This window comes from Dermacentor silvarum, chromosome 6 (genome assembly GCF_013339745.2).
Source record: "Dermacentor silvarum isolate Dsil-2018 chromosome 6, BIME_Dsil_1.4, whole genome shotgun sequence".
Taxonomy (NCBI): Eukaryota; Metazoa; Arthropoda; class Arachnida; order Ixodida; family Ixodidae; genus Dermacentor; species Dermacentor silvarum.
The window spans coordinates 153,897,256-153,910,406 of NC_051159.1; the positions used below are offsets into that span (position 1 = coordinate 153,897,256).

General features: G+C 49.4%; 1 protein-coding gene across 5 annotated transcripts in view; it reads right to left on the reverse strand.

Moving 5' to 3' along the window:
• Positions 1–13,151, reverse strand: part of LOC119456274 (protein TANC2-like) — a 271,072-nt gene that overhangs the window by 236,582 nt on the left and 21,339 nt on the right. For 2 of the 5 annotated variants that reach the window (XM_049669660.1, XM_037717953.2), the window contains exon 1: positions 10,208–10,430. The exons of 2 other annotated variants lie outside the window; for them this stretch is intronic. The gene's annotated coding sequence lies outside the window, so the exon portion shown is untranslated. Of the gene's footprint in view, positions 1–6,534; positions 6,555–10,207; positions 10,431–13,151 lie in introns of those variants that run through there. One more of the 5 variants, XM_049669658.1, reaches the window with a different exon arrangement.

Genomic DNA, 13,151 nt, shown 5'->3' on the forward strand with positions numbered 1-13,151 from the left:
ATAAAGCCCATATGACTACATCAAAGAATAAAACATAGTTAACAAAACTAAAGGGCTGACCGGGAAGGCGCGATGCGCTAGAAGCATCCTCGTCGAACGTCTCAGATAACGCTAAATCCATTTAGCGCGGGGACAATGGCCTCATCTGCCCCCTTATCCCCCGTTCGGTCGCATGGAGTCTGAAAGAATCCCGCAGGTTGTTACGCCGAAAGAAAACCACGCAGTGCGGTGAATCCATGCGTGCCTGTGCCAGCAAGCGCGAAGCGTGTGTGTGTGTGTGTGTGTGTGTGTGTGTGTGTGTGTGTGTGTGTGTGTGTGTGTGTGTGTGTGTGTGTGTGTGTATGTATGTATGTATGTATGTATGTATGTATGTATGTATGTATGTATGTATGTATGTATGTATGTATGTATATATGTATGTATGTATGTATGTATGTATGTATGTATGTATGTATGTATGTATGTATGTATGTATGTATGTATGTATGTATGTATGTATGTATGTATGTATGTAGTGTGCGCATGGGTTCATACGTGCGGGCGTCTGTGTGTGGGCGCAGGATGCCGTGGAATAAAGGAAGCCAGCGAGACGGCAGCGTCGACGTCCGCCGCACTGATCTCGGCGCGCCAACTCCAGCGGGAAGGCCGACACGCGTCGCAGACCAGGGGAAACGGGCCGCGTCGGCGCAAAACAATTGACCCGTCGCGGCAATGCAGAGATTAGCGGTGGCGGAGACCCGGGGAGTGAAATTATTACTAATATTATTATTATGTTGGCGGATATAAGCACCGAAAAGAAACGAAAATTCCCGAACAGAGCCGTGCGATTGTGAAGAAAAAAAGAGAGAAAGAAGGCTTTGACGTTCGCTGGCGATGCAGCGCGTGCGTGTGTTGCGCGTGGCCCGCTTTCGGGGCGAACCCAGATGTTCATCCGATGTTGTCTCTGGCTTAGCGAGATTCAAAAAGCGGCGGCACGCAGAACGCCGGCGAATTTTTCAATTACGCCGCGACGGCGCTTCCCTGCAGCTGTCGGCGGACGGATGAGTTTATTGAATGTTAAACACAGCTCGCAAGTTGTATCCTGCTTGCGCTCGTTTTTGCTTTTTCCATCTGTTTCATTTTTTTTTGTCTTCTCACCTTTAATTATTTTTCGCTAATACGACTGCGAAATCGTCGCAGAGAGCGAAAAAACGTTCATAGCACAGGAGCATATATATATACGTCGGATGGTTCAAGTGTAATTCACGAAAACGCAGCATTCAAAGCACGGCGTACGACCAGATTTCGAGGCAGCGGCCCAGATCAGCCGTTGCGGGTCCGCAATGTAATAAGGAAACTAAACAATTCGCAGCCTGGCTGTAGCAGTGAAAGACTGGCACGCAACAAACGTAGAGAAGGCGAGGTAGTTGGTAAGCGCCGCGTTGGCTCAGGCTAACTTGGCAGCTACTCTGGAAGCACGAGACATACATGCGCCGCACCAAACGAGAAAAAAAAGAAGAAAAAAAAAAAAAAAGAAAGACGGAACGACCAGGAAACGCACGTCGCCTGCGTATAGCCTACAGACAGAGAGGCAAAGTAGATGGACATCGGTGAAGAGGAAGCCACGTGCACTGGCCGAACGCGGGATAGTTACCGATCATTAAGCCACAGGTCTCCCCGCTTGTGTGCTTCGTCTTGCGTAACGTCCCGATTTTTGTGTTTGGTTCGTAGGATACCCTTTACGCACCGCAGGAACCGTCGCGGTCTGCGAAGCTCGGATCCGGTATATATACCAGACAACTATATACTGCAGAGCGCCGTGTACGAGTATCCCCCACACACAGCGGGATGCTGAAGTCTATACCGACGAAACACGACTCATTCGTGGGAGCCGCGCCTTATCGGGCAATTGAATAACAACGCGCCGTATATGCGCGTGTCTGTCGCCCCCCCCTCTCGTTTACCTCGCTTCACCCGGCGAGGTATAGCGAGGAGGAGGAGGCGGTTGTTTCGCCCCCTCGCACGCACACCGGTCGGTTGCATCACCGGCTCGTTTGGGACCGATGAGCGTGACGAAAGGCTCGTCCGAGCGGCGCCGAGCGCGTAGCATACATGCACGCACGCGGGCGGCATTGGGCTGCCATTCAATGAGGCGCCGTCGGCTGGCGCAGCGTAACACGGGACGCGCGTGTAATGTTGCCTCGCTCGTCGTTATTAGCACTTCTCGTTTTGTACTTGCTCGCTGCCTTGTGCTCGTGTTTAAGAGACAGGCGAAGGAAAGTACAGGAGAGAGAGAGAGAGATCACTGTTTTTGCGCCGCCGGACGCACATACGCTGTGCAGTCGGATTGACTTCTTCGGGATAGAGAGGGTTTGCGGATGATTACAGGGTGAGCCAAAGACGGAATGCGCTGATCGAGTGGTGCTGCAGGCACGGATACACGATATACGCGATTCGCGCCTCGCGCTACTATAGAGTGCGAGATCGCGGATATACGGCAGCGCGTGCGAACTCACACACGCAGACATTTCGTATACGGGCCGAATCTGACTGCCGACAACGATTCGACAACACTCCAAAATTATCTCGGATGTTTCTACACGAATAAGAGTAAGAAAGATGTAATGCAGGAGGCATCGAAGGCAGACACAGCTGGGGAACGCGGAGTCTACGCTGATACGAACGTTCGATGTTTCTTTACGTGGAAAGGCAGGAGGGAAGGAAGAAGGAAAGAAAGAAGGAAAGAAGGCATCGCGTTGTCAATGATCTTTAGTGTTGTCCAAGACACAAGTAGGACAAACTGACGCCGTGCTGGAAGAAGCGAAACCAACGACCCCCCATCGCCGGCAACGCGTTCGCTATCCAGGCACAGACGAGACGAAATATATGCGCGCGGAAACACGCTGATGCATGCAGCAGGGAGCCGATTCTCCGGCTTCCCCAGACGGAGAAGAGTCCATGGTCCGGAGCTGTCAACGACCTGCAGTGTGCCTTTCGCTGCACTGCCGAGGAGCGCGCGAGGAGGTTTTATGTTAAATCAGCAGGGGGTCTCCATCTTACGCGGAAGGAAACACAATCTCGACGAACGCCAACCCATACACACAAACACAACGGAGTGAAGCGAATGAGCTAAAACGACGACGCGAACCATCAGACGCGTTGGAAAGGGGGTGTTTGCTCAACGACCTCCCACATCCGGGGGTGGATACCATCCCTCCATCCCGCCCTCGTCGATGTGGACGACGTGGCAGAGACGGCGGCACCCTTTGGTGCCTTGAACTGCTGGCAGTGAGACCGCACGTCGCCGTTTGCCGCTGGTGCGCACAAGCGCGGCAAGCTCAAGACACCCCCCTAGTAAATAAGGAACCGACATTTTCTCCCTCTCTTGGCGTCGAGCACCTCAAGACAGCACCAGGCAGCTCTAGCGCCCTTCTAAGATAAGTAACCCAAGTAAATATGTGGGTTGCTGCAATGACCAGTAAAGAAATACGAGCGGAAGCAGACACGTGTCCCGGTGACAATGTTCTGTACAATGCGCAAATTGCTATCTCAGTGCGACATATGATGGCCGATGCAGATTGCTGGACCATCTCTGATAAGCACAAGGAAACTTATACTATGATGACTTGTTCGTAGCGAAGGCAGGGACGCGATAACGTACACAGTAGTGTTGTAACATGGTCCCATCGTAAGAGAGAAATCACATGCAGCTAGCGTCTATGAAAGTCAACTTGAAGAGCAGGAGAAGTGCAGGCTTTAATTCTAACACCGAAGCCGTGTAAGCAAGCTTATTATAGAAAGTAGCCGAAAAGAGGCACTGTTGAGGCATTAGCGAACATGGCATTAGTTTTACCATGGCAATGTCCTGGGTCTCAACTACGCCCCACAAAAGCGCTCGTATATAGCATTCCTGAGGGATAAAGGCCGCAGTGAGACCTCCGTAAGGAGCTTTTGCGCGAGTGCATTTTGAGTGCGTGTACGTGTTAATGTCTGTGTGTGTTATTTGTTTTCTTTTTATCTCGCTCTCTGTATTCCATCTTTCATAATCACACCAGGAGTAGCATCCGAGGTCTGTCGCTATGCTAAGCTCTCCAGATATTATTGAACTCTCTCTCTTGCACTTTCTGCCTACGAGAATAAAAAAAAATGAAAACCAAGGTCTATTTGTTGCTATCACGTATCCTTCTTCGCGATTGTAGTCGATTTCATCCGAATGCACGGTGAAGGCCACAGTGTATATAAACGCGCAAACACAGACATGCAGCCAGTATACTATAGAATATCATCGCTAATTGCAGAGGGACACGACTTATACACACCAGCGTCAGCCACATAGCCTACACACCGCCGAGGATGATGACTAATATGAAACGGCTGGAACCGAGGTTTCTCCGAGAGGAAAATCTTTAGATGCGGCTCTAATTGCAGAGCAATTTGGCGGCATGTGTCGTAACGAAAACCCGCGACCCTTAAATGCGCCTAACGCGGTCTTCGATGCCCTCTGTTCTGACTCGGGTAAGTCTCCCGGCTCCTTGCAATTAGCTCTTCGGACGTCGTCGAGATGCAGTAAGGGGAAAGGAGATGTGTCACCCGTGTACCTGGAGTAGTTTTTCTTGCTCCCGAAAATCCTCGCTATAGACAGGTGCAAGAGTGACGGCAGTTCTGACTGCTTGTCAATCGACCTCCCTGCTGGGAGAACAACTTTCTATCTGCGAAGCTCCGCTCAGCGCAGAAGCCATTGCTAGTGGTTTACGTCAAGTATGCTGCATGCAAAGTCCAGTCAAATAGACACCCAGGTACACAGCCACTGATTCGGCCCGACTCCGAAAGCGAGATTTATGAACAGAGAGTTTCTCAAAATAAAGTGCTTCCATCTCTTTCTCTTTCCAGACCGGAAAATTGAGCCCGCTTTTCCAAGAGGAGGAAACAGTACAATGTAGGCACAGTTACACCAACTTCTACATATATATTGGTGATCTGAAATGGTCGTCAACATTGTATAATTTGTAAGTCCCCCCTCACCCCCCTCCTTGAAAAAATTACAACAAAAACGATGGCAATGACGGTCCAAATAGGAAGAAGAGACGAGATCACAATTGCTTGACCTTGCCACTGAGCCGATGGTTCATGTCAGGCTGTGCTTTGATTATGCATCCTAATTAACACTCATACCACAATCCAGCTCGTAACAGCGCGGACGTAACAAGGAACAATCCTTGAGCGTAAATCACAACCAAATCAATACATCCCGCAACAATTTCGGTTAGATACAATCGAGTGTGCAATATATGAAGCTTCGTACAACATCTGTGCAGTACGTGATTCTACTTCTCCTTTCGTAGTACTACGAAAGCCTCGGAAGGTCACTGACCAAAAGAGCCGCACGCAGAAGTGGCATCTCGTTCTGGCATTCAAAACGCGAACAAGTCCAAACAAAAGAGCACTGCAGTGAATCTCAGATGCTTACTACCAATTTCGGTGCCTAAATAGACGTGTAGGGTGCAAGGAACCTATAGCCTCATATGGTCCACAGCCTTTCGCGGGTGATGCACAGTCAAATAGTTTGAAAACGCTCCCGGCCTGAACCGGCATTGAATTTGCCAAACTCACCGATCTTTCAAACCAGAGCTAGCAATTGAGAAGAGGCTGACGTGCGACAATCGATCTCCCGCTAGCTCTTTAAGATCAACACTGGTATCCGTTGGAGCCCGACAGACGAAAACAGCAGCTTCCGCACCCGACACCCCCGCTGCACAAACTTGACAGCACTCGATAGATGAACTCAGCGCTCTCTAAGTGAGGAAGTTCCACGAGAGAAATTTCAATCGTTATTTTATTCCCACCGCCATACTGCGACGAGCAGTCCGCACTGAATATATTCGAATATATAGCGACGCCCAAAATGGGGGCGGCGAGCTGTGCAACAGCCACGAGTGTGCGCGCAGGCGATATCTTGGAACGCAAACAATGTGACAAGCGCGACGACTTGCGCCCGCTCGTCGTCCAATCTCTGTCGGCGCAGTATTTCTCCGAAATCGCACGGAGACAACGTCGCAGACTCTACGCTTCATTGTGTTTATTTTTTTTCTTTCGCCTTACTTCTGAAGCTTTTGTATTTGCCAGAAAGATATTGTTTCGTTCAGTGCTGCAAACGTAAGTATGGCGTCACCGACAGCAAAGAATCGAAGGGCACGCAAGTGTGACTGCTTGACTCATGCACATCTTTCGCAGGTGGCTGAACACACAATGGCCTAAATAAACGTTCTTTATTGTTCAGTGTTGCTTCGGCAAGCTGTTCGTGCAGGAACTTTAGAACGAGCTTTCAAGGTTGTTTCCTAACTTGAATTAAGAGTTATGACACAGCTAAGTCGATGGCTCCTTTCCTTTCTTTTTTTTTTTCGTTTACTGTTGACGAAGTAACTAGCCACACTCCCGCCTAAACGTTCAGTGATAACGCAGCCTCCGCATCGTATTCGTGGCTTTGCCGAGCCTGCAGTGCGCCAAATACGTCACCGACATTTCTTGCGCCTATAGGTAAAGAGTTCAAATACACACCCTTAATGGACTGGTTGACGCACCTGAAGACAGCAGCATCTATCCAAGAAGGGTGGCATACACGTATCGCTTTAATGACGCATGACAAATCTGCCAAGCATCCGAAATAATCGCTGCTTTACACGAAGAGTGACCACAGCGTCGCTATAAACACAAAATGCGAGACGGAAAGCAAACTCGGCAAGACGGAACGTCCCACTACGCAGCCAGCGAGCTGCATGATTAGTCTCGTTTCTTTTGAAACGACCAAAACTAACACAACAAACGCGCAATAAACCAAACGCAACAATACATCGCCACGTTCTGTTTGTGCACTTGGCTGTTTTCTAAAAAAAGAAGAACACGACAATGATTTATTACGTCTAAAATTTCGAGCTTAAAACTCGATAGAGGTCTCACAACGTTTTCAGCTTTTATAGACTTCTTTTCAACTATATACGGGACTCTACTCTTGTTTGTAGTGCTGACGTATATGTGCCTGCCTCTTCAGCAGGCGTCTGCTAGCTTGCTTTTCGCTCTCATGGTGTTTAGCGGTTTCTAATAATAATAATAATAATAATAATAATAATAATAATAATAATAATAATAATAATAATAATAATAATAATAATAATAATAGTCTACAAGTGGACAATATTAGACAGGAGCGTCAAAATGATCCGTAAGAACCAGTGCCAGGCGACAATGACGCAAAGAGAGATAAAGGCGTCTGGTAAAGCGTCGCTTGCGTACACGGAGGCACCTATAATTCATGAAGGATCGTTCCCAGCTGCTAGGTGTTATTGTCGCGACGGCTGCGGAAGCCCCCAAGTCTTAAAAGATGACGCAAAGCGCGGACGCCACACAGGACGCCGGAAGAACCCCCCGCAGAGCCATCTTGCCTGTGTGCCGCCGATCGTCCGCTGCTTTTGACGTAAGCAGGCATGCGCACGGCATATAACGATATACGTAGACGGGACAAGGCGCGCGCGATCGCAGATGGCTGGCTGGATTCGCAGGGACCCATCCATCATGCTCATCCCGAGCCTCGTCGCCCGACAAATGCGACGTTCACGAGACAGCGGCGGGAGGGGGCAGCTCGCATAAATGCCGGATGAATGCGCGAAGCTGTCAACCGAATGGACCTCGCACGCTGGTACGGACGGATGACCCCTTTGGGGCGGGTGCCTTTCTGTACGGCCGTGGGAATGACCCATTGTCGCCGCAGCACGGAAGAGCGCGTACGCGAGCTAAGCCTGACGTAACCGGAACGGTAGGTCCGAGCTTCTGTGCGTCGTGCATCGATAATTTCCTTGACGCTACGGCCAGAGTATTGGAGTGCCACTAGCCAGCTTTATTCCCGCAGGTACCCTATGGAAGCAGTGCGCAGTACTCCAAGAAGGCATCCGTAACGTTACATGCAAGCCATTTATGCAATGCCCTATAAATCACGTTACCCTCACTGGCAAACATGCTCGCTACGCTTAAACCTTGCATTATTTGACGTGCGAAGGTGCCACGCTTTGAGCGGTGTAGCTGCGCTTTTAGAAAGCCAGCGAAATATAGTTGAATAAAATAGAGTGCGTTTATTTAATCCATGACACGTCAGACATGAGTGTTCGTGGTAATTGCGGCTGCAACAATGAATCAAAGACTGGGTGGCACGCACAGTGTTTTGAATAATTTAGTTTCAGAACCACTGGGGCCGGACCTGCGCTATCCAAAAAAAGTCATAAGCCACATATCGAAATGTTCACGTATGAACGTGTAGATTCCATATAAACGCCATGTATTCTCATATATCATACAGAACATGTCCCATATGACCACAACGGGATCGCATTAAAAAAAAAAAAAAAAAAAAAACATTTGCTTCCATATGTCGCTGGGGCCTATCCCATATGATAATTTGAACGTATGGGCACCCGATGTAAAAAACCCGTATGTTGCCGTATATCATACGTGGCATGTACGTCCCATACGATATATGAGAACATAGGGGTTTGTATATGGGATCCTCAACGTTCATATGAGATTATGGCTATGGGAGTATAGAATGTTTTCATACAGGTGGTGCTCCGTCGATATTTCGTTGCTCCAAAGACCGCGAGATCAGTGAGAGGTACATTACGGAGTTCCGCCGCTATGAGCACGAGGTCGCGGGTTCAATTCCCGACTGCATTTCGATAGGGCCAGATTGCGAAAACGCTTGTACACCGGGCTTTAGGTGCACGTCGAAGAACCCCAGGCCGTCGGCAATAATTAGGCGCACTCCGCTGGAGGAAGTCTCTCATAGTCCCCAGTGTTATTTTGTGACGTTGCAACCCCACGAATCCATCAAATGCCTTCTGTCACGTGATAGGGTGCAGCCGCCGAGATTCGGCACTCGCCGAGGAGCACAAATGTGTTTGCCAAAGACTGCATGTGCACACCGTATAAATGGCAACGGAGCGCATCTAAGTGCGCTAATGGTGCACAATTTAGACACTCTTTAAGAAAGAGGATTAAATTTGAAAATGTGCTATTTCCCCCGCAAAGCCAGTCAACCCTCGTGGTGGAAAAAAAAAATTAAAAAAAGAAAAAGGAAACGAAAGAAAAAAAAAAGAAGGAAAGATAGAGAGAAAAAAAAAGAAAGAAAATTCGTAAGAAATACGTTGAAATGATGTCACGAAACGGCTCTGAGAGAAGGCGGTGTCGAGCGGCAACTCGTGAAACACAGGTATACCGCAAAAGCGATGGCGTATTTAGTGGAAGGAAAAAGATCGTTCATGACCTCGGGAGTGGGTTTGATTGACGCTGTAGCTGACTGATTGATGGGTTTCAACGACCCAAAGTAGCATCTGTGTTATGATAGATGTCGCAAAGGTGGGCGCTCGGTTAATTTTGACCAGCTGCGGTGCCTTAACGGTTGGTTAACGCGCGCGCATACACTGTTCTTGTGGTTGATGCCGGGCTCGGTAAACGGCACCGTGCTTCGTGTTTTCCGTAATTCATGCACATGGGCGTGATTTGATTCAAGGACTCTCATATGTATGTACTCGTTTACATTTAAAAAATAATTAAATTACAGCATTACAAGCAGTGTTCAGCGATGGAGCAAAAACTCGTTGCCTATTCGAAGAAAATGCGCGATTCGTGGCTCGCGGAACGCGCTTACGACGATGCTTATTTGCATAACATGTTTCGGAGAGAGACAGTAGAGCCATCGTTTACGTTGAACAATACAATACAGTAAGCATCGATGCTTACTCACTCCATTAGTTTTGTCAGCATATGCCAGCCGATATATTGCGGAATGAACGGTTCTGCGCGCACTTATATGATCACTAATCGAGAGCAACGGAACTAACACTAAACATAACGAATAACGAGCCCAACATTGCACGCGCAACAGTCAGGCCGCACACGACGCCAGAAATTTAAAGGCGAAGTGGCTTTAAGACGAGCAAAACTACTACATCCGAGGGCAGAAATACTGAACTCAAGAAACAGGCTGGGCACTACGAACAACGAAAGAACTGCTAGAATATGTCGAACATTACGAAACGAGTTAAGGAGCCGTCGGGGCCAAGTTTAACCACCACCACCACCACGCGCGCGCGCGCGATCTTTGAAAGCCGCGCAGCGCCAGCCGCCTAGCACGAAGCCACCACGACGACGAACACATTTGTAGTGCGGGGAAGTAGACACTCACCTTCCTTCCTCCCGGGGTCATGTCAGGTATCCAGAGTAGTAATATCCAAGGTGTCCGAAGAGACGCACCACATGCGCAGACGGCGACGGACGGCACAGCGTGTCTTGGAGCGCACCACGCGAGCGAAAATACGACGCGTCTCCCTTGTTTTCGTTCCGATCGAGCGAGTGTGGAGCACTTCGGGAGCGTCACACGGCTACATCCACCGCGCGATACGACCACCGGCCGAATGAGTGGCTCGTTGCGAGCGCCGCCGTAGGAGGCCGCCACTGAGCCGGCCCAGTGGGCGGCTGCGCCCGGGACGCCCACTCGCGGCGGACAGCGCTACGGTGACGTCACGTTTACGTGAAGGTCACGTCACTAGCGCGGCAAGTTTATTTTGTAGTTTCGCAGGCCTCCTCCACGCGGGCAGTCGCGGGCTCCCTGTAGCGCCGTACGAGCCAATCCTACTCCTCCTACTCGCTGCCGAAAATGTAGGCGCTTCGCCCCGTTGAAAGCGGTGGGCGCCGAAGATGAATGAGCCGAGCCTGCGTCACCGTGCCTGCGTTTTAGCTGCGCGAGAAGGGAAATGAGATTGCCGCCATCCTTCAATCGCGATTTAAAATTAGGACCTTACACATGCTAACGATGGAATCAAGGCTGTCACGCCGGCAAACGTCGAAGTGGCTGCGTACCTTCGCTTCATCACGGTTGGCTCCCCCTGCATCATATAAATTATGCGCCCACGAAATTTCAGCCCGTATTATTGTAGGCCACTATTTAACAAAGAAGTTCTTACGCTAAATGCGGCAGTAAGAGCTTATTCCAGCCAATCATGGGATCGGACATATTATTAGTGCAGGCCAACTTTACTTTATTTAGCAAGTGTTTATTCGGAAATGTTGCTGACGCCTGTGCATCATCTTGAGGCACCACCCTTTTGGCGGAAAGAACTTAGACCAGGGGCCACATTTCGTAACAATAAATTTGAATTTCCATTTTTTTTTCACCCTTCATCACTGCTTCGCGCACCGGCGTTATTAACGCGGTCGGCTGCTAGGTGCGCGTGATCAGTAGAAATGAATAATGAAAAAATGAAACGGATCGGTAAGAAAATACGAAAATACGGCCCCGTGCCCTCTTCCCTGTGGGTACGCAGGGAGAAGGATATATATATATATATATATATATATATATTGATTGCCCTTGCTTCTTATTTCTTTCGACTGCAAGTGCACGTAGTCATCTACTATAAATTTTACAATGTATTATATTTACTTTCGCGTGCCCACTTGCATACTTTCGCCGCATGCAGTACGTTTCGTTATGTAAACTCAGGTGAACCACACGTTTACGCACCCTCAACATCGCAAGAAATCAACACAGGGAGCGTCACCGAAACTCGCCCCTAACGGCCAATTACAGACCCATCCGTCAATCACCGCTGCTTCTCTAACCAGGGCGCCGCTGCGCCCTTTGAAAGCCTTCGGTACGCGGGTACGTCGCTCGTGAAAGATGCGCTAAGCGTATACGCCCCGGGCAGTTGCGGGAATGGCGCGCACTGCCCGAAGATCGATCCATAAGAATTGCGTCGCAGTGTGACGGAGACGCTTGACTGGGGTGTGCATAATTGCTGGCCGCCGATTTGCGCAATAAGCATTCAAGGAGTGCCAGCATTAGCCAGAGGCGCACACAGACTACCGAATTGCTCTCCATTACTTGGGTAATACGGCGTGCGTAGGCCAGAAGCTGAGGGTCTCTCTGTCGGCGACATTTTCTATTCCTTTTATTCTTATTCATTTGCTTCTTTTTCGTTGTTGGATGTGTTGACCTTGAACTGCTCCGGGATGCAGGGGAGTTGACGTTCCGGAGCACACTCGCTCAATGTCTGCAGCCGGCAGGAGCGAGCAAATATGGGGTCGATATTCGAACCGCGACGCCGGTTAGGGTAAGTGCATTTCGGCGTGCAGTGAGTGGCTGCCGAATGTGCCGCGATCAATATACAGAAGTAGGGCTCGCTTTATACGGGATGGTCAATTGAAAGGAGGCACGCCGCTCTCTCTGGGCTTACGTTCCTTTCGCGTCGTTTAACGCGAGGGTCGGCAGAATTGCGAGAGCGGCAGGCTCCGCGAGGAATTATTGCTTCTGGAGTCCTTCTTTGTTCTTTTTTCAGTCTCTTGCGGTAGTTCACGCAGCCCGCAATGTGTGCGGAGAGCTGGCGGCTGAGGTCTATAGAGTTGGAAGCTGGTGTAAGAGAAAGACTGTGGAGGTAGATAGCATATTCTTTGAGCCGTGAGTGCGGAAAAGCGGACGTCATTTTATGCAACTAACTTCGGAGAAGAAGGTTAAGGCGCGTAGGCAATCGGATATCGAAGCCCAGGACGTCGATATTGCGAAAGACCCTGATGGGAATCTGAAAGACAGCCTTAGTCCACTAAGCCCACCAACGATGGCCGGCTCGTAGATAGTTGGGTGATGTCCAATTTGCTAACTCAAACCAGGCGCGTCTAGATGACAATCTGCAATGTTCTTGTGGCTAGCACATTTGGGGCAGCGGCAGCTAGAGTCTGGAGACGGCTCCGGTCTTGATCACCGAACCAAAAATAGCTCTTTTTTTTGTATCTAACATGCGAAAAGCTTGCAGAATTTTCCTTCGCAGCAGCAGTTGAGCGTCTTAATAAACATCACTCTCACAATGACGACCATTCAGCCAGACATCGTACAGTTAGCTTATTTGGCAGTACTACTAGCTTAGGCTCCCGGAAAAGGGCAAAATGTTTTTCGACTATAATGACTTGGGAACGCTGTGGCTTTCCTCTATAGCCGTATACGCATATGTGCTACAGTGAATGAACAACAGCGTGTATGAGCCGCCTGTCGTTGGCAACCCGCTCTGCATTATATGCGTAAGTTGCTAAGCTTTCGCGAGTGAAATTCGCACTTGAATAAGGTATCGGACGTTCAC